The 19,067-nt window shown below is 42.0% G+C and overlaps 1 long non-coding RNA gene and 4 other non-coding genes across 5 annotated transcripts; 1 reads left to right on the top strand and 4 right to left on the bottom strand.

The window, feature by feature from the left end:
* Positions 1–428: 428 nt before the first annotated feature.
* On the bottom strand, positions 429–517 carry TRNAY-GUA. Its single transcript is given in 2 exon segments — positions 429–464; positions 481–517. It is a non-coding gene; the product is annotated as a tRNA-Tyr (tRNA).
* Positions 518–2,027: 1,510 nt separating this feature from the next.
* On the bottom strand, positions 2,028–2,117 carry TRNAY-GUA. The gene is given in 2 exon segments: positions 2,028–2,063; positions 2,081–2,117. It is a non-coding gene; the product is annotated as a tRNA-Tyr (tRNA).
* Positions 2,118–3,017: 900 nt separating this feature from the next.
* LOC105740235 lies at positions 3,018–8,346 on the bottom strand. The gene is made up of 2 exons (XR_001116255.2): positions 8,134–8,346; positions 3,018–5,668 (listed from the first exon to the last, which is right to left on the bottom strand). It is a non-coding gene; the product is annotated as an uncharacterized LOC105740235 (long non-coding RNA).
* Positions 5,760–5,832, top strand: TRNAA-AGC. The gene has a single exon. It is a non-coding gene; the product is annotated as a tRNA-Ala (tRNA).
* Positions 8,347–8,728: 382 nt separating the features above from the next.
* On the bottom strand, positions 8,729–8,819 carry TRNAY-GUA. The gene is given in 2 exon segments: positions 8,729–8,764; positions 8,783–8,819. It is a non-coding gene; the product is annotated as a tRNA-Tyr (tRNA).
* Between the last annotated feature and the right edge of the window lie 10,248 nt (positions 8,820–19,067).

Genomic DNA, 19,067 nt, shown 5'->3' with positions numbered 1-19,067 from the left:
TCGGGTCGGGGATGGAGAGGGGAAGTGGGAGTAAAAACTGCATTTAATGATCAGTAGCGGGAAATAAGAACGGCATCGAGAAACCAAGAGCCAGCCAGCAAGAGACTCAGGGAGGGAGTGGAGGTGAAGAGTGTTGCGAGGTACACAAATTTCACAAGGAAAAAGTGAAGCCTCAGACTTCCTGGAAACGCTGCTTTTCATCTACGCAGGTGCCCTTCGGTGAAGCTACCACGTTTCTAGTTTATTCCTAAAATTTTTTACGCATGTAACCAAAAATGGTTTACTTGCGCATGTTTGAGCATAAAGAGCCGTCTGACACATTTTTTTGTCTAGATCCTCATTTTCATAAAGAACGTATTTTCTGGAATTATGATTTTCATAAAGAACGTATTTTCTGGAGTTATGAGCCTGATAGGTCAAAACTGTCGTCCTTCGAGCCGGATTCGAACCAGCGACCTAAGGATACCTTGTTTAATGAACCTACAGTCCTCCGCTCTACCAACTGAGCTATCGAAGGACACACAATCTTACACTCTCTAGACACGTAGTTCTGCGTCCTCTAGAATCCCCAAAATAATGTGCGTCCTGAAAGTTTCTGGGTTTTCAAGTCTTGTTCCATTTAGGAGATTTGGTTTTAATTAATTATATTAATGTTCATTTTTTTAACTACTATCGGCTTTAAAGCAGTATTCTCATACACCGGAAGTATTCTGTGTAATGTTCTAGGTAATTGGCTTCATGGATTTATAAATATGTAAAAGGCATTGGGTTTTATATTGAAAACATTAGGATATTTATGTATAGCTCAAACCAAAAACTTTACTGGAATCCCCCGTCCTCCTCCCCTAGATATACACAATCTCCCAGATTACGCCCTCTGTCCTGATGTTTTGTCTGATTAACTCCACCTTTCTGCCTTAAAAGTGTCTGGATTTGCTTGAAAAATACTATGGCTTTTGTATTTGCTGATAAAATGTATTTCTTGATAAATACAGACAACTGGGTTGATGAGGATCCCAGGGTTGTGAACAAAGCATTCTGGTATCATTGCAGTTCTCCTTTCTGAAAGTCGAATGATAAATTGTGTGTATTCATAACTGTAGTGATGAAACGTGGAAGTGTCATCTGTGCAAGTATGTGTAAATCGGAGTGTATATTACATAATCATGGTGGAGCAGTTAAAATGAAGCAAAAACTCTTGAAAATTTACGTGGAAATATAAATATTCGTTTTTCAAAGCAAATTGTCCAACATAAACAGAGGTTCTGTGTAGATTGTTGTCTGCTCAGCTTCCTTATACCTAAGGAAGAAATGGGGAATATGTTAAAACTATCTCGCGAGAAAAGGCTTTAAAAGGAAAAATTCCAAATTTTTCTTCAAATGGCAAGTGCCAGTGCCTCTTGTCAGAAATGTTAATAGCATACAGTTGATATTGAACTCTGTAATTAAGTCACTTGCATGAGTAACTAAGAAAATAGTATATGCTAACTTTCAATGTTTCTAACCTAATAGAGAGCTAGCAGCTAGAGAGGAGGGATCCCAGGATGTGGACAGTCTCTCCTGACATTATTGTGTGTCCTATCTGTGCCTTAGGCACCAGGCGGAAAAGCTACAGAGATGCCAATAAGAAGTGAAATTTCAAGACGGGGCTGCTACAAAATTATTGTCTCTGTTAGGATTACTGGGGTGACACCTAGAGAAAGAGGAAGGCCCCAGAAAGAAAACAAGTTCACTTTCCCACCTCCAGCCTTGGAGTCTCCAACTTCTCTTTTGGCAAGGCTTACCCATAGGGTCAAGTGGTAAAACTGCAATGTGATTAACAGAGTCCTACTTCCTGTATCACAAAGGGGATTAAAGAAGGGATTAAACAGCAGTCTAATACATCTTCCTGTCTAGATCCTTATTTTCATAAAGTTCGTATTTCTGGAATTGCCCGGATTAAACAGCAGTCTAATACATCTTCCTGTCTAGATCCTTATTTTCGTACAGTTCGTATTTCTGGAATTGCCCGTAGTTCAAAACTTTCGTCCTCCGAGCCGGATTCGAACCAGCGACCTAAGGATGCCTTAGCTGAATGAACCTACAGTCCTCCGCTCTACCAACTGAGCTATCGAAGGACCCATGATTGTTCACCTTCTAGAATTCCTAAAATAATACGTGTCCTGAAAGTTTCTGGGTTTTCAAGTCTTGTTGCATTAAGGAGACTCAGTTTTAATTATATTGATACTCATTTTTTAAACTACAATCGGCTTTAAAGCAGTTTTTTCAGACACTGGAAGTATTCTGTATAATGAATCCATTTGTGCTGCGTATCAAAATACCTGAGACTGGGTAATTTATAAAGAGTAGAGGCCAGGTGCTGTGGCTCGCACCTGTAATCCTAGCACTTTAGGAGGCCAAGGTGGGTGGATCACTTGAGGTCAGCAGTTCAAAACCAGCCTGGCCAACATGGTGAAAACCTATCTCTACTAAAAATACAAAAATTAGCTGGGCATGGTGGCTCACGCCTATAGTCCCAGCTACTGGGCAGGCTAAGGCAGGAGACACCGGGCAGCAGAGGCTGCAGTGAGCCGAGATTGCACCACTGCACTCCAGCCTGGGTGACAGAGCAAGACTCCATCTCAAAAAAAAAAAAAAAAAAAAAAAAAGTAGAAATTTATTGCTCACAGTTCTGGAGGCTGGGAAGTCCAAGATCAAGGTACCAGCAAATTCAGTTTCATAGATTCAGTGTCTGGTGAGACCTGCTTTCTCCTTCCAAGATAGCACCTATATTTGTGCCCTCACATGGCAGAAGAAATGGAGGGCAAAAGGGAGAAACATTGTGTTCTCATATGGCAGAAGAAAGAGAAGCCCCCCCACAAAAAAAGTGGCAGAGCTGTGATGGCCAAATGACTTCCTAAAGTCCCCACCTCTTAATACCATCATACTGGTTCTTAGATTTCAGTATAATGAATTTTGGAAGGACACAGACATTCAAGCTATAGCAGGCTGCTATGACAAAAATACCACAGACTGGGTGGCTTAAAACAACAGGAATTTATTTTCTCACAGTTCTGGAGGCTGGGAAGTCCAAGACTAAGTTGCCAACTGATTTGGTTCTTGGTAAGTGCTCACTTCCTGGCTTGCAGATGGACACCTTATTGCTGTGTTTTCACATGGTTTGAGTACTCTGTCTCCTCTTATAAGGAAACTAATCTTAGGGATCAAGTTGCATCCCTATGACCTTATTTAACCTTAACTACTTCTTTACTCCAACTAAGTCACTTTAAGGATTAGGGATTCAACACAGAATTTTAAGGAAACACAATTCAGTCCATAGCAGTGGGTTTGGAGTTGAGAGTCAATAGTTTAACAACTGCTAACAACTGTTAAAACTTCCATGTGAACCTTAAGTTTTTTTTTTTTTTTTTTTTTGAGAAAGGGTCTCCGTCTGTCACTCTGTCGCCCAGGCTGGAGTGCAGAGGCATGATCACAGTTCCACAACTTCACCCTCCTGAGGTGATCCTCCCACCTCAGCTTCCCTAGTAGCTGGGACTACTACAGGCACATGCTACCAAGCCTGGCTAATTTTTGTACTTTTTGTTGAGATGGGGTTTCTTGACCTTAATTTACTTCTGTGGAAGCTAAGAAGTTGTAAAATTTGATACCTAATCCAATGTTGCTAGAAACCAGAACTCCCAATTCAAAAGCCCTAGGCAAACCAATTGCTCCCAGTTTACAGTCATGCCAATACACAACCCATGGTTCTGAACTATGGGATTGGGCTAATTTTCTTTCACCTCATTTCCACACCGGCACTCCTAATAGAGTCATAGAAAATAAACAGAAAAGAGTAAGGGGAGGCCAAACTGACTGGGTAAATTCTGTCCAGGGTTGAAGAAGGAGAAAGCACCTAGGTGGTGTGAGCCTCAAAGCAAGGCTGACTTTGAGCCAAGTTCCGAGATGAATGGTAAGTTTCTACACATGCTTAGAACATCTCAGTTGGTTTTTTGTTTGTTTATTGAGAGAGTCTCGCTGTGTCGCCCAGGCCGGAGAGCAGTGGTGCAATCTCTGCTCACTGCAACCCCTGCCTCCCAGGTTCAAGCGATTCTCCTGTCTCAGTCTCCCAAGTAGCCGAGATTACAGGCACCCGCCACCGCCCACGGCTGATTTTTGTATTTTTAGTAGAGACAGGGTTTTGCCATGTTGGTCAAGCTGGTCTCGAACTCCTGACCTCAAGTGATCCAGCCGCCTCAGCCTCCCAAAGTGCTGGGATTACAGGAGTGAGCCACTGCTCCTGGCTAATATCTGAGTTTTTAACTCTTGTCTAAAATGGTGGGGGCAGGAAATTGGGAGGTCTTCTTCCAACAGAGTTATCCACTTTTTGTCAGCCCTGATTGCAATGAAAAAGCAAAAGAGAAAAGCAAGTATTAAAGGTTGTCTTCAGGTCTTTAAAAGACCTACTATGCCCTGCACAGCATAGTCACTTTCTTAAATAAGATATTTTGTCTTCTCCACTTTCAATTTTTAGCATCTTGCCCCAATTTCATTGAGACTAGAAAATAAAAAGAGGAAGTTTCTAATGATGGAATTTCTGGAAAAGAAGCAGTTGAAGGTGCAGATGTTGGGTGAAGGCTTTTGTATGGCTTTTCTGAGAGTGATGGGCCTCCAGTAATGCCCAACGGATCCTCCTTTTCCCAACTAGCTTCTGCTGAACAGTACCTAGCACCTGGCACCTGGCACAGTACCTGGTACTCAATAGGCCCAGAAGAAAAAGTGGCAACTAAAGCATTTGTCTTTGTGCAAAGACTCTGCCTCTAAGTCTGCAGCCATAAGTATATTCGCTTCTCTTGCTAATATTTACCTTAGAAAAATAATTTGTACACCCCTTGATAGAAATCAGGACTACAGAAACCAGAATAAAAAAATCAAATGGGACGCACGCCCTCTCGTGGCCACAGGTCCTCCGGCAGTGACAAAGGCAGACAAAAGCGGATTTTTTTTTCTGAGAGGGAGTCTTTGTCGCCCAGGCTGGAGTGCAGTGGCGCGAACTCAGCTCATTGCGACCTCTGCCTCCTGGGTTCAAGTGATTCTCCTGCTTCAGCCTCCCGAGCAGCTGGGATTACAGGCGTGCGCCACCACGCCCGGCTAATTTTTTGTATTTTTAGTGGAGACGGGGGTTTCACCATATTGGCAGGCTGGTTTCGAACTCCTAACCTCAAGTGATCCACCCGCCTCGGCCTCCCAAAGTGCTGGGATTACAGGCGTGAACCACCGCACCCGACTTTAAGGGATATTCGTAGATCCACAAAGACGCTGGATAATCTGTTTCTGGAACCAGATGAATAGACGGAAATTTTAGGGGTGCGGAGAGTGGTGGAAACTATTGGTTAGGCCAAGGCCGAACGTCATTGCTTGAAAAACTTGATTTTCCCTTCTGGCTGCATCCTCAATTTGCTTCCAGTTCCCAGTTTCCGTAGATGTGATTCCAGTGTTGTTAAACTCTTCCCGGATCCCCAAGACAGCTGTTTCTATGGACTTCGGCTCCCTGGTTCACCTGCACTCGGTGGTCTTCTCCAGACGGGATCCGACATGGTAAAACAGGTTATAGATGGCGCTGAGAGGCGGAAGTCATGCTGAGGCTCTTTAGTCACCATTGATACACAGTTCTTCATTTTTTTCCTATTGGCTAGTGACGAAAGTCAATTGAAATAGCGAGAGTCCTGAATTACTTCCAGATATCAAAGAGGGTAAAGGATGTAAAAGGTGCTTTTGCGCAAGGGGAATTAGCTCAAATGGTAGAGCGCTCGCTTAGCATGCGAGAGGTAGCGGGATCGATGCCCGCATTCTCCAGTTTTATGTCGTTTCCTCTCCCACCTTACCCTTTGGCCTTTACTCCTATCTTTCTATGAATATCCTGCTGACACATAAGCAGCTAACAACACACTCCCGTATCGTAATGAGGGTGGTCTTTCCTTCAAGCTCAAGATTCTCTCACCACCCATGAAAACCCATCTACTCGGTGGTTCCCTAGTAGCTGGATTCTTCGAATTTCTCTCACGATTTTCAGTTCTGAGTGTTGGCCTCTGCCAGGTGCATTGGCAAATCTATTATAGACTTCGATCATTTATGTATTACATTTTTATCAGAGCAGACTGAGGACGTATTACAAATTTTTTTCTTTTCCTTTTTTTTTTTTTTTTTTGAGACAGACTTACTCTGTCGCCCAGTCTGGAGTGCAGTGGCACGATCTTGGCTCACTGTAACCTCCGCCTCCCGGGTTCAAGCGATTCTTGTGCCTCAGCCTCTGGAGTAGCTGGGATTACAGCTGTGCGCCACCACATCGGCATATTTTTAGTAGAGACGGGGTTTCACCATGTTGGCCAGGCTGGTCTCGAACTCCTAACCTCTAGTGATCCGCCCGACTCGGCCTCCCAAAGTGCTGGGATTACAGGCGTGAGCCATCGCGCCTGGCCCTGTATTACAAATTTTAAAAGATTTTTAAATTTACATTTTTATTCTTAGAATCCATTTCCTACATGTCCGACCTATTGAGGACCATCTCAAGTTGTTACAACTGTAACAAATGCACTCCCATTATCTCAATAAGATGGTGGATGGGCCAGGCGTGGTGGTTCACTTCTGTAATCCGAGCACTTTGGGAGGCCGAGGCAGGCTGATCACGAGGTCAGGAGTTCGAGACCAGCCTGGCCAACATGGTGAAACCCCGTCTTTACTAAAAATACAAAAATTAGCAGGGCGTGGTTGAGCAAGCCTGTAATCCCAGCTACTCGGGAGGTTGAGGCAGGAGAATGGCTTGACACCGGAAGGCGGAGGTTGCAGTGAGCCAAGATCACGCCACTGCACTCCAGCCTGGGCAACAAGAGCGAAACTCTGTCTCGAAAAAAATAAATAAAATATATAAAAATAAAATGATGGAGAGCCAAAGTGTATGTACGTATGTTTGAGGGTTTTTGTTTTGTTTTGTTTTGTTTTGACATTCACTCTTCCTCTTCTGAAGTCATCTTGCTATATCTTGCCGGAGGGTGGGGGTGGGGGGGTCTACTGCTGTTACTGGTGCTGGCACATGGGAGGAGAATTGTGACAGAGAATCTATCTGGACTGAAATCTGTTGTGCCTTGGCAAGAAGCTTAGTCCAGGACTATTTAACAAATGTTGCATTCAAGCCCCAAACATTACCTTTGAAAACACCCATTTGTTTTGTTTTGTTTTGTTTTGTTTTCTGGCTGGGTGCGGTGGCTCGCGCCTGAAATTCCAGCACTTTGGGAGGCCGAGGTTGGTGGATCAACTGAAGTCAGGAGTTCCAGACCAGCCTGGCCAACACGGTGAAACCCCGTTTCTACTAAAAACACAAAAATTAGCCCGGCGTGGTGGCGGACCCTGTAATCCTAGCTACTCGGGAGACTGAGGCGGGAGAATCTCTTGAATCCGGAAGGCGGAGGTTGCAGTGAGCTGAGATGGAGCCACTGCACTCCAGGCTGGGCGACAGAGCGAGACTCCGTCTCAAAAAACCAACAAACAAAAGGCCATTTTTCTTTTGCCCCCAACCAGCTTTCAAAAAGCAAGTTCGTGGGGAGCTATCAGTTGAGATCCATCTCCAGCCCTTAATAGGAGTGGCTTCCAATGCGTTTTGGGCAGGGCTCTCCAACCACCACCCTAATTCAATAAGCCTGGGCTTCTGTGTTTTTTGTTGGTTTTCCAGGTGGTTCTGATATCCAAGTTTGAGAATTATTTTCATAAAGAATAAAAGTTTGGAAACATGGGAAGGAACATACAAGAAATTACCAGGCACAAAATCCTCAGAAAACGCTTCCTTACTTTGATCTAGACAAAGATATTTGTGATTAAGAACTCTTCCATAGGTATCTGGGATCACATTTTTGAGACACAAAAGGGTAAAATGGGATTAATATATTGTAATTAGATTGACACAGAATTAGCAAATATGTACCATTGTTATGCCAGATCTCTACTTTGTGAGCTAATTCCTTATGTGGGTAGGAAATCCTGTCCATTTTTTCCCTTATGTATTATTTTCTCCTAAAATCATTCTCTTCTACCAGTGTTTTTCAAAACTTGCAGTACATGAAAGTCACCTGGTGAGCTTTTGAAACTACAATACCTGAATCTTACCTCCAAAGAAACCCAGGCATAGATGCGTTGTAAAATCTCCCCAGGTGATTCTAATATAGACCACATATTCTCAGCTAGGGTCGAAAGCCATTACCATGACAATTAAAAGGAAAAGGGGGAATAGACCCCCTGAATTTCATCCCGGCTTCAGATGTGTAGGGCTCAGACGCTAGTGGTTCAGCTTGTAACTGATTCTCAACGATTCAGAACTCTGAACACCAGGGGACGCGCGTGCCCCACCAATTACCAGTTGCTCCGAGTAATTCCCACCAGCCGCCCCTTTCCCCCGGCTGTGGATCCGGGGTTGAGGGGTGGAGACGCCTCTGTGGATCTCTAGACCAGAGGACCAGTGTCTAATTCACTTCCTCAGTGCCCAGGCTTCTAAGAGGGTTGGATTATATGAATTATAGGGATGAATTCTTGATGGCGCGTGTTAAAAATTGTTACGGAGAATAATAAAAAATTAAAGAGATTCACTGCACATCCAGAATAGTTTTAAATAGATTCTAATCGAGGATATGTATAAGGGAAATACGCATTTCTGAGAATGAATTTTAAAACTTTACGCAAAAATAAAAAAAAAAAAACTGTGAACTCCTTCGAGCCGGATTCGAACCAGCGACCTAAGGATATCTAGGGAAACAGCCAACTACAGTCCTCCGCTCTACCAACTGAGCTATCGAAGGATTCACACAACTTCTACTTCCCGCTGGGGATGCCATTTCTGCGCAAGGTTGGGCAATCGTGGATGTTTGCCGTCCTATTTACCTGCGTTGTTGATGTTCTTTTGGCATCCAGTACCCCTTCGGAACTGACTGATATTCAGAGGCCCTTTTCTCTGAAACAGGGAGAAAACGGGAGCACCACCTTCACTAGTTTACAAAAAGAAACATAAAATGTTAAGGAGGCACAAGGAACTGATAAGAATTTAGCAATGACCATCTTTTGTTGTGATGAATGCATTATATAACCAATTTTAACCTCTACCTAAAAATAGAATTTGAAACACTTTAACACTGCAATTTCAATGAGATTTTATGTAGATAACTGACAGGAGGAAGAGAAGGAAGAGCAGGCTAAATAATGCAACTTCGAAAGCATAATTTTTTTTTTTTTTTTTTTTTTTTTTTTGAGACAGTCTCGCTCTGTCGCCCAGGCTGGAGTGCAGTGGCGCGATATCGGCTCAGTGCAATCTCCACTTCCCAAGTTCAAGCGATTCTCCCGTTCTCCCGCCTCAGCCTCCGAGCAGCTGGGATTACAAACGCAAGCCACCACGCCCGCCTAATTTTTGTATTTTTAGTAGAGATGTGAGTTTGCCATGTTGGCCAGGCTGGTCTCGAACACTTGGCCTCAAGTAATCTCCCGCTTTGGCCTCCTAAAGCCCTAGGATCATAGGTGTGCGCCCACAGCAGCTGGCCATCACATTCTTAACTCAGCAAAAACCTATCCATGCGGGTGCTAAAATGATACATTTTTAAATGATCAACTTTAACACAAGGTAATATCATTTCAAATATTAGTTTTGCAAAGTGTAAGATTCTTGTCTAACTTTCTATGACTCTGAAGCTCATAATAGCTATTATCCTCCCTTGTTAATGAAGAAATCCACTTGTGGTGGAATCTGGTATCCCAAATCTGTTTCATTATGGCCCGGCGCGGTGACTCACCTCTGTAATCCCAGGACTTTAGCAGGCCGAGACGGGGAGATCACTTGAGGTCAGGAGTTCGAGACCAACCTGGCCAAAATGGTGACACCCCGCCTCCCACTCCGTGTCTGTTAAAACTACAAAAATCAGCCGGGCGTGGTGGTGGGCGCCTGTAATCCCAGCTACTCGGGAGGCTGAGGCAGGAGAATCATTGCAACCCAGCAGGCAGAGGTTGCAGTGAGCAGAGATGTTGCCACCGCACTCCAGCCGCCCCACAGAGCAAGACTGTCTCAAAAAAAAAAAAGAAAAGAAAAGAAAAGAAAACAGAAAAAAAGAAATCTGTTTCATTCTTCTTCATGTTCCATTAAAGATAATTACCTTGTCATATAAGGAAATATGCACAAGGCAAATGACCCTTCTTGTGGAAGTAGGCCATTGAGCCCAATGTTCACTCCTTTATGGCATACAGACTTTTTTTTTCTTTTCTGAACAAGAATTGAAAGTACATTTAACTTGGCCATTAACCTCCTCAAGTCCATGAAACATTTATTTGAGTAGGGCGAGTCTGGATGAATTAAATGTAATGTTTTACCTCCTCTCCAACCTCAATTGCCTGAATAAGTTATCCTATTTCGTAGATGTATTTACCATTATACATTTGGTCAAAATACACTTTTCAAATGGTTAAATGTATGATTCGTATACGAATATGAAATAAACACTTGTCAAAGGTTTAATTCACTAATGAGGGAATCATCAAGATGGTAAAACTGGTTCGAAGAATTTATTGATAGTCACTGAAAGAAGCAATGCTGTAAATTAACATTGCTAAGTGAGGTAGAGAACTGGAAACTGCCTTATAGGACAATAAAACTGTTACTGTTTCTACAGGAAGGAAAATAACTAAATATCAGACAAAGTTCATTTGCATCACCACAGTTGTCTACAAGTTAACGACGTTCCCTTACAAAGCTGAAAAAATACACTAATCAGTAAATAGTAAACTAGGCCGGGCTTGCTGGCTCAGGCCTGTAATCTCAGCAGTTTGGGAGCCTGAGGTAGCTAAGCCTTTTGAGACCAGGAGTTCGAGATCAGCCGTGGCCAACATGGTGAAACCCTGTTTCTACAAAAAATACAAAAATTATCGGGGCGTAGTGGTCGGGCATCTGTAGTCCCAGCTACTGGGACTGGCTAAGGAGGGAGGATCCCATGAGCCCAGGAGTTTGAGGCCACAGTGAGCTATGATTGTGTCACTGCATTGCAGCCTGAGCGACAGAGCCAGACCCTGTCTCAAAAATAAATAGTAAGCCAAAACAATGGTACATGCTCATGGAGCAGTAATTTCTCTAATGGAGCAATTTTGCCTTCACAAGGGTCATCTGACAATGTAAGAAGACATTTTTAATTGTTGTGACTGAGGAATGAATATAGTAGGTAAATTGTTGTGACTGAGGAATGTAGTAGGTAAAGAACAGGAATGCTAGTAAACATCCTGTAATGTATAGAACAGCCCCCACAACAAAGAATTATAATATCTAGTCCAAAATGTCAAAGCGCTCTATTGAAACTCTGCTCTAGAGAATGAAAATAAGATAATCCTGGGCCTGCAGTTTTCTAATTGGCTCCCCTTGTCCAGATTGGTCCCCTTGGTTCTGTTCTCCACACAAAATGCCAGCAAGTTCTCACTGAGAGGTGTCTGAGGTCTACAAGATTGGCACCATTAAAAGAAGTTCCCCGGGCGCGGTGGCTCACGCCTGTAATCCCAGAACTTTGGAAGGCGGAGGAGGGCGGATCACGAGGTCAGGAGATCGAGACCACCCTGGCTAACACGGTGAAACCCCGTCTCTACTAAAAATACAGCCGGGCGTGGTGGCGGGCGCCTGTAGACCTAGCCACTAAGGAGGCTGAGACAGGAAAATGGCGTGAACCTGGGAAGCAGGGCTTGCGGTGGACCGAGATCGCGCCGCTGCACTCCAACCTGGGCAACAGCGAGACTCCATCTCAAAAAAAAAAAATAAAATAAAATAAAATAAATAAATAAATAAAAATAAGTAAATAAATAAATAAATAAAATTTAAAAATGCAGCCCGTGTGGCAAACTAACATGCGGTTAATTCGCAGATTTGATTTTCATTCATTCGGTAAAGGTTTACTGCATACCTGCTGCGGGCTGATGGAAAAGGCCCTGCGAGCGCGTGGTCCCTTGAGTCCCTTGAGGGTGAGGAAATCAGACGACCGACCTCCACGTGTAGGGGAGGACGTGGTGCAGCAGCGCCAGATAACGCCGGAAGAACCCCAAGTGGAGGCTGCTTGGGTCCTTCAGGAGTGAGTGAAGAACCAATTTCTGTGGCATGTGTTTCAACAGTAACCGTACTGTAATACTTCCTAAAAAGAGCAAATATGTATTGAACTAACTGTATACATAGACCCTTTTGAACACAATTTAAAAGTACACATTTTAAAAGTAAATAATGAATTTTGGTAGTAGAAGTTACAGCAACATGACAGGCTATTTACTCGTATGTATGATGTAATGGAAAGAACCCAGAGAAGCATTGGAGCCACTTAGTCCACTTTTGAATCTATTTCTCACTAGTAGTATGACTTCCCTAACTTCCTCATGCCTTATGCAAAATGGAGGTGATGATAATGAAGATAATACAGATCCTAAGGGGATAGTTGTGAATATCAAATGAAATAGAATTTGTAACGCACAGTTCTCAGAGTGTGCTGTCCACTGCCTTACTCACAGGCTCAAACAGGGGAACCCACAGAGGGTACTTTGAAAGCCTTTTAACTGGGCCTTATCTTTGGTTAAATTAGAGTATAAAAAATTCAAGAATAACACCATCGGAAGCATACGAGTAATAATGTAATCATTAAAACAAGTCCCAAACAGTACCACAAAAAAAGCTAAGTACACAAGAATTTAGACTATGTAAGAGATCAGATTTGGTTGAGATTAATTAAGGAAAGCCTCCTAGATGGAGTTATAGTCCTTAGAGAGGATTTTTTTTTTTTGAGACAGGGTCGCACTCTGTTGTTGATGCTGGGGTGCAGTGGTCCAGGCTGGGGTGCAGCGGTGGGATCATAGCTCACTAAAGTCTTGAACTCCTAGGCTCAAGGGATCCTCTCCCCTCAGCCTCCTGAGCAGCTGGGATTAAGGCACATATCATCATGCCCAGCTAATGGGCTGGTTTATTTTGTTTTTGTATTTTTGTAGAGACTCAGTATGTTGAGTCATAGGTCTCACTATGTTGCCCATGCTTAGATAGGAGTTTTGAAGAAGTGATTGATCAGAATTGCTTTTTTTTTTCCCTGAGATGGAGTCTTGCTCAGTCACCCAGACTGGAGTGGTGCAGTGGCCCGATCTTGGCTCACTGCAACCTCCACCTCCCAGGTTCAAGCGATTCTTCTGCCTCAGCCTCCCTAGTAGCTGGGATTACAAGCGCCCGCCACCGCGCCCAGCTAATTTTTCTATTTTTAGTAGAGACAGGGTTTCACCATGTTGGCCAGGCTGATCTCAAATTCCTGACCTCATGATCAACCTGCCTCAGCCTCCCAAAGTGCTGGGATTACAGGCATGATGAGCCACTGTGTCCGGCCAGAATCACTTAAAAAAAAAAAAAATAGAGATGGAGTCTCACTATGTAGCCCAGGTTGGTCTCAAACTCCTGGGCTCAAGCAATCTTCCCATCTTGACCTCCCAAAGTGCTGGGATTACCAGCGTGAGTCACCGCACCCTGCCCAGAATCACTTTTGACAAAAGTTAGTAGTGACATTTTGAATAGATTCCTGACAAAAGTTAAGTAGAGACATTTTGAATCCATCCCAGGATTATGTATATGTGAGCAAGATCTAAAAGTTACTTGATTTTTTTATTTGTGTTTTTTTTACTTTGGTCTTGGTAGTCAAACGAGTGAACATTTCAGCTGTTGTAATTTTGAGAATAAAAGTACTAAAAGGAAACAATATGTACACAGCGGTGACCTGTATATTCACAGACATGTATTGATCACTATTCTAGGTCCTATGCTAAGTGCTGGGAACACACAGAAACAAGACAGCCTCTGTCCTCAAAGGCTGTCAAAATTTAAAAGCTCAAAGAATAAGTCATGAGTCAGTTATGGAAATAAAGGCTTTTGGCTTTGCAGGTCTGATTCAGAATGCTTGGAATTTAGGTTTGTAGAACCTTTCTGGTTGGTGATTTACACCATACTGTAATAAAAGTGTATTTTGCTTATGTAAACATATGTCTTTTGGAAAAAGTCCTGGGACTCTCTGAACTCTAGACCCAAGTAATTATGAAAATTAGGAAATATGTGCTGGGACACAGACAGATACTAAAAATGATTACACAAGGCAAAGCTAAATTAATCATACTTGCCAACAAATTCCCTGCTTTAAGATAAATTTCTCCCCGGTATACTATATAGCTTAATTGCAAGTATCTAACATGAAGAATGCCATAAGATGGTTAAAACATGCCTTATACATACCAGCAGACATCAGTATTTCTAGAAGTTTTTCAGAGTAAAATTTTATCGTTTTTTTCCCTTGAGTTTTTTTTTTTAATGATTCATAACTTCTCCTTCCCCCATGACTTTTGGTTAAAGGTATTTTATGCTAGAAGTGTAAGATTTTCAAAAAGGAAAAACCAAAAGAGCTAGGAAAGTAGGAAAAGTGAATGGTAAAGTCCGTAAAATTTTGCTAGACTTTAGATAACTGTCAGGAAAACATCTAACATTTCAAAGTACCTGATATATTTAGGCATTATTTATGTAGCCTTCACTAACTGAGGTCAGGACTTTCTGTCTTGTGTTCAGTTAACCTTCGAGCACATAGTATAGGGCCTTGATTGACTGTGGCAGGGTTTTAATAAATGATAACAGTTATTAATGCTTAATAAAGAAATTTTTGGCTGGGTGCAGTGGCTCACGCCTGTAATCCCAGCACTTTGGGAGGCCGAGGCAGGAGGATCACCTAAGGTCAGGAGTTCAAGACCAGCCAGGCCAACATGGTGAAACCTTGTCTCTGCTAAAAAATACAAAAATTAGCTGGGCATGGTGTTGCATGCCCATAATTCCAGGTGCTCAGGAGTCTGAGGCAGGAGAATCGCTTGAACCCAGGAGGTGAAGGTTGCAGTTGAGCCGATCACATCACTGCCCTTCAGCCTAGGCAACAGAGCGAGACTCCATCTCAAAAAAAAAAAAAAAAATTAACCCTGGGGAATATGGCGAAACCCCGTCTCTACAAAAAATACAAAAGTTAGCTGGGTGTGGTGGCATGTGCCTACAGTTCCAGCTACTCAGGAGGCTGAGATGGGAGGATCACTAGAGCCTGGTGTTAATGGTGGAGGGTGTCCAGCTTCTTGGTGTCTTGAACAAAGAACTGGACAGAACGCACAAACAGAGCAAGGAAAGAATGAAGGTTTTATTGAAAATGAAAGTACACTCCACAGTGTGGGAGTGAGGCTGAGCAAAGGAGCTCAAAGGCCCCGTTACAGAGTTTTTGTGAGTTTAAATACCATCTACTTGGGGTACGCCCTATGTAAATGAAGAGGATGAAGTACAGTTACAAAGTAATTTACTCCGTGTATGCCCTGTGGAGAGGATATTTCCTATTATAGCTGAAGTGTGAGTTGGCCTTATATTCCTTGACTCCAGACCCTATTTTTCTGCCTCACTGGGAAGTCGAGGCTGCAGTGAGCCAAGATCGCGCCACTGTACTCCAGCCTGGGCAACAGAGGGAGACCCTGTGTCATAAATAAATAAATAGGAAGAAAGCTGAGTGAGATAGCCTATTTTCTGATTATCCCCAATTCTCCCAGCTACATTACCTTTCATACTGTCCTGCAAAATAACGTAGTGATGTTTTGTTGGAAAGCGTTATTACAACATGGCTGTTCCAGACCCATCCCCACTCCTGGTCTTGCCTCACAGAGTAACCCTAATGAGATAGGGCAGGATATCCCTCCACTCCCTGTCAAGATCTCGTCCTGTACTTGTCTAATAGGTGTCAATGAGAGGTATCCGTTTTCTGACCTCTTTTATATTACTGTTTTTCCTTTCTGAAGTCTCCTTAGAGTCTATTGTTTCTGCATTTAACATTGTTATACTTTCACGTGATAATGCATGCCCTCTAGAAGGGTGCCTACTCTTCACAGGGCAGCAGGAGAAAGACTGAGAACCAAGTGAAGGGGGAAGCCCCTTATAAAAACCATTAGATCTGGTGAGAACTTACTATGAAGAGAATATCATGAGGGCAATCACCCCCATGATTTCATTACCTCCTACTGGGTCCCTCCCATGACACATGGAGATTTTGGGAACTACAATTCAAAATGAGATTTGGGTGGCAAAACAGCCACACCATATCACACCATATCACCAGCTTTATAAACGGTTAACAAGGACCTGAGGGTAAGGCTTATCAGATGAAGGGCTAGTATTCTTACTGCCTGCTTATTACAGCTATCACAATAATGTAAACACACACAAAAATGGGCATCGTACTCCCAGAATGTTGGTTTTTTCCCTACCTCAAGATGATTTTATAAAAGTCTTCATAATCCAGTTCTTGGTTCATAAACACAGTAATTCAGAAGCCGCTTTAGTCTTCCTGGTCTCTAAAATGTATATCACTTTTCTTAGATTAATTATAAATTAATTAATTGATTGTCATGCCCACATCTTAGGTGATTCTGATGTCAACTGAAGCGTTTTAGAATTACCAGTGTGAATTTTAAAAGTACAAGATTGTTAATAAACTATTATTTATCTGTAAGTAGTCTTGTGAACTTTTATGGCATTAGATGTGTCTTTAACCAGTTCTTCCAGTCTTTTCTGTTATTTCCTGGTTGTTTGCCTATCACAATTAATAATTTACATTTGAAAAGAACCATATTTTCTAAAATGTATTTTTGCTAAATGTTAGTTCCTTGAGTATCAATAGTTCCTTGAGATGTTAATAGATGTTATTTGGTTAAAAAAAAAAAAAACATTGACTCCATTCTCTTTACTAGGCCTACTTTAAGTAATGAGCTGTAAATTTCAGAACATTAGAAGATAGATCAGTCGAGATTTTTCTTCTTTTTATTTTCCTTCTATAAATAATTAAATATTAGCTGTGTTTTCAGCTCTCAGCTGGTAAGAACTTTGCCTTTTTTAGATGTTGGTGTCCTCTTTCAGTTAACCCATATCCCATTACCCTGCCAAACCTCACTAGTATTAAGTTATTATTTATTAGCATATAGTGGATACAAGGTGCTGCCACTGTACATGCTTTAATACCTAGTTTCTCAAATTTCGCAACAATCCCAATCCAATTTACTGAGCCATTTTCTTTTCTTTCTTTGTTTTTTCTTTTTTCTTTTTCTTTTTTTTCTTGAGATGGTCTGGCTCTGTTCCCAGATTGGAGTGAGAGAGGAGACCACTTCTCATATTGTCTTATGCTTAATTTCTTGTTTGCTGAAAAGGTAGAAGTTTAAAGAATAGGCAGAAGTGAAATTCATAGTCAGACAGCCCGGCACCATGTCTCGGGCCTGGTAGTTAAAATTCAACCCCTGACCTCACCGCTTGTGGTATCTATAGATTCTAGACATTGCATGAAGAAGCATTGTGAAACTCCCTGTTCTGTTCTGTTTCGTTCTGATTACTGATGCATGCAGCCCCCAGTCATGTACCCCTCGCTTGCTCAATTGATCACAACCCCCACTTCACACAGCCCCTTTAGAGTTGTGAGCCCTTAAAAAGGATAGGAATTACTTATTTGGAGAGCTCAGTTTCTAGGACGTGAGTCTGCCGACGCTCCCAGCTGAATAAAGCTCTTTCCTTCCACAATCCAGTGTCTGAGGGATTTTGTCTATGACTCCTCCTGCTACAGGAGTGCTGTGGCATGAACATGGCTCACTGCAAGCTCTGCCTCCTTGGGCTTAAGCCATCCTCCTACTCAGCCTCCCGAGTAGCTGGGAGTACAGGCACCTGCCACCATGCCTGGCTAATTATTGTATTTTTTGTAGAGACTGGGTTTCAACATGTTGGCCAGGCTGGTCTCGGCTTCCCAAAGTGCTATGATTACAGGAATGAGCCAGAGCGCCCAGCCTGAGCCATTTTCAAACCCAGTATGTTCAGCCTCTTAATATGAATCATTAGCTAGGAACTTGCCTTGCTGTAATCTCATCCATACACAAATTTTACATGACTTTTGACATCTGAAGAAGCTCCTTGGATTAAAACAGAAATAATAAATGAGAACATGTTCTTAGGCTTGTCCCTAAAATAAACTCTTGACTAAACTTTCTTCCTTTACAAAAGAATACAAGACAATGTTTTGGGATTCTCAGAAATGACAAAAGGGACACAATTATCACAGTTTTTAGTTGTGTCATGTTTTTTATGTTACTCTTGAAGGAGGTTATTTTCACCCTATAGTTTTTTACTATGAAAAGTTTTAAATTTACAAAAAGGAGTTGAAATAATATTGCAGTGAACAATATATACACTCCATAATCAACAATTGCTAGTATTTGCCATACTCGCTTTAGATCAATCTTTCTTTCTTATGTATGGACACACACAGCATGTACATTTCTTTTGCTGAACTGTTTGAAAATAAGTGACAAATGTGATGACTTTACCATTTAAACACTTCAGCAAGCACTCTTACATGTAAGAGCATTCTACACAGCACAAAATTATTATCACTCCTAGGAAAAGTAGCAGTAATTTCATTGTATCTAATAACTGGCTTATGACCCAATTTCTCTAGTTATCCCAAGAATATATTTATGTATTTATTTTTTTGAACTAGAATTCAGTATACAGTCACTCATTACATGTGACTGTAATGTCTTTAGTCTCTTAATATTTTTATAACGTTGACTTTTTAAAGACCATTTGATTCACAGTTTTGTTGCATTTGATCCTCTATGTTCTATAAATTGGAAGGTATGTCTAGAAACTTGATTCAATTCAACTTAAAATATTTTTGGCAAAAGGATTTCATAGATGATGCTGGTATTTCATATTGTAATACATTAGATGGCCCAAATATTTTCAATTTTCATTTTAGATTGCTTTTAAGATGATATTTAAAATCATATATCCATACAAGGCTAACTTTTTTTTTTTCAAGATGGAGTCTCACTCTGTCACTCAGGCTGGAGTGCAGTGGTGCCATTTCGGCTCCCTGCAACCTCTGCCTCCTGGGTTCAAGCGATTCTTGTGCCTCAGCCTCCCAAGTAGCTAGGATTAGAGGTGCGAGCCACTGAACCCAACTAATTTTTGT

This window comes from Nomascus leucogenys, chromosome 8 (genome assembly GCF_006542625.1).
Source record: "Nomascus leucogenys isolate Asia chromosome 8, Asia_NLE_v1, whole genome shotgun sequence".
NCBI classification, from domain to species: Eukaryota; Metazoa; Chordata; class Mammalia; order Primates; family Hylobatidae; genus Nomascus; species Nomascus leucogenys.
The sequence above is the reverse complement of the archived record's forward strand: the minus strand, read 5'-3'. Positions and strand labels throughout refer to the sequence as shown.